Below are 2,600 nucleotides of genomic sequence, written 5' to 3'. Positions count from 1 at the left end.
TATAATACTATTCAATGGAAAAAATCAATCGTGTAAACAAAGCAATTTTTCACGATTACTCCGTAGTTACTTACATTTGAATGCCAATCCCGATCAATATTCACATCTCAATGAACTCACCACTGTTTTTAACAATCATTTTATCATGAAATAATCGTGTAAATATGTTTATTTTATATAATTAGTTGGAAGACGAAAATCCGTTATATTTGTCAAATTGACATGATAATTTTTCCTCACTGAAGTTGGTCTATAGTCGGTCTTGTCTCTGGAAATTTAGTGCTGTACCTACAAGATTAATTATTTGACTGAACCAACCTTACCTACCGATAATTATGGTGGCTCTGCAAATTGGGGAATTTTATTGTTCAGGTCGTAGAGCGTATTCATAGCATACCTATTAACTTATTCGTAATATTAATTATTTGTGTTAAGTTACACTATTTAATGAAGGTTTATAAAGGTTTCTAATCCTATCCTACTATTCCTACTTCCTACTATATCCTACTAATCCTACTAATATTATAAATGTGAAAGCTTGTGAGTGAGTATGTTTGTTACTTTCTTCACGCTGAAACGGCTGGACGGATTTGGATGAAATTTGGCGAAAGTTAGATAACCTGGATTACAACATAGGATACTTTTTATCCCGATATCCCATGATAGGGGATAAAATCTTGAAATAACAACCGCTGAGCTTAGAATCATGAAATTTGGTATGTAGGTAGTTGGACGTCTGGAATAACACATAGGCGACTTTTTGACCCGATATTCCCATGGGATACTAAGACTAGGGATAAAATCTTGAAATAACAACCGCTGGGCTAAGAGCCATGAAATTTAGTATGTAGGTAGCTGGACTTCTGGAATAACACATGGGCTACTTTTTATTCCGATATTCCCACAAGATAGGGATAAAATTTCGAACTCATAACCGCTGGGTTTAGTCATGAAATTTGACATGATTGTTTTTTAATGTAATGTCAATGAAAACAACGATTTAATTTTCGGGAATTCCCACGGGAATTTTTAAAAATCCCGGTATTTCATCTGCTGGACCTAATGATTTACGTGTGCGAAGCCGCGGGTAAACACTAGTTGGACGATAAAATAGTATTTTAGTACAAATTATGTAGATTTCTATTTTTCATATATTTTTTCTATTTACTAATATCACATCCACTGTGGAGTCCATTCTTGGACCAAAATATTTTGACTTCCCTGTGTCTACTCTCATTTCCCTGTCTTATGTAAATTTTAAAATACCTCTTCTAAATTAATAAATATTTTGACTGACCCTTTCAATTCTAGAAAAGATCATAAACTTGAGGAAAAATTCGCCAAAAAAATATAAGTGAATTATTATTTATTAATAAGCCCATTCTAAATATATATGGGATATAGTAGGTACTTTTAATCTATCACTTTCACAGAAATATAAAAAAGAACAAAATAAAAATTAATTAAAAAAAATCTGGACTGCCTTAAAACTAAGAGGCAGAAAATAAGTTTGTTTACTTATTTTGTACAATAAAGAGTTTACATACATAAGTCTGTGGTCTAGAACTCTGTCAAGTAGCTATATTACAGTTCAACAGTCGGGACCCATTACCAAGAACTTTTGAGCTGGTCACGATTTGAATGGGTCCCGACTGTTGAACTTTAAATAAGCCACTTGACGGAGTTCTAGACCACTAGACTTATTTTCTTCCTTTTAGTTTTTAAGGCAGTCGGGTTTTTTACCTTTTTTATTTAATATATATTTTTGTCTTTGATACGCGATAATTTTACCTGGGGTGGGCACAAGACCACACTGGGGTGGGCATAGCCCACCCGGTCCCCTCTATATACGCCATGTGGTCCATTGTCACCAAGTCAGGAGCTGACGAATGGGATCCTAGGAAAATCGAGGCAACCTCAATGCTACTTTATGCTGGGAAATTATTGTGTCTCACGCGAAAAATCAATTCAATGCCACTGAAGTCGCGGGCGGAATTATAATACTAGCTATTTAATAGTGAACTTTAAAATGATTTACATAAAAGAAAATACTTATTCCCTTCTTTCTAAAACTAGCCATAGATTTAAAAATTTGACATTGGCATTTCTTGCCTCTCAATCTCAAAACTCTTCATTCACTGTCCTGGGTGAGTGCTGGGTGAGTTCTGTGCGTTAGTGGATTTTTCTGTTTCGGTGAGACCTTAATAGACGACATTTTTCTTTATTTCTGGACTTCGATTTGCTTAACGATTTGGAACTATTTTCTTTGGAACGACAACCTTTGCACGCATCACGGAATTTGTTATTGGTTACGATTGGATTTTTAAGATTATAATGAGCGAACTGCAGCCTGGTCCGTCGGGGGTACCCCGCGACCAAAAAGGCTAAAGTGGTCAACACCAATTAACTGTGAACGAAAGAAAAATTCTAGTGAATATTTACAATTATTTGGAAAAAACACGCCTACATACCCATTCAAAATGGAAATTTATAAAACGACTTCGGAAATCATGGACGTCTCTCAGAATGTAGTACGTGGTGTTATGAAAAAATATCATGAAAATCAAGAAATACAGCCAAAAGTATGTAAATAAATATAA

The sequence above is a fragment of the Choristoneura fumiferana genome, chromosome Z (assembly GCF_025370935.1).
Source record: "Choristoneura fumiferana chromosome Z, NRCan_CFum_1, whole genome shotgun sequence".
NCBI lineage: Eukaryota > Metazoa > Arthropoda > Insecta > Lepidoptera > Tortricidae > Choristoneura > Choristoneura fumiferana.
The sequence above is the reverse complement of the archived record's forward strand: the minus strand, read 5'-3'. Positions refer to the sequence as shown.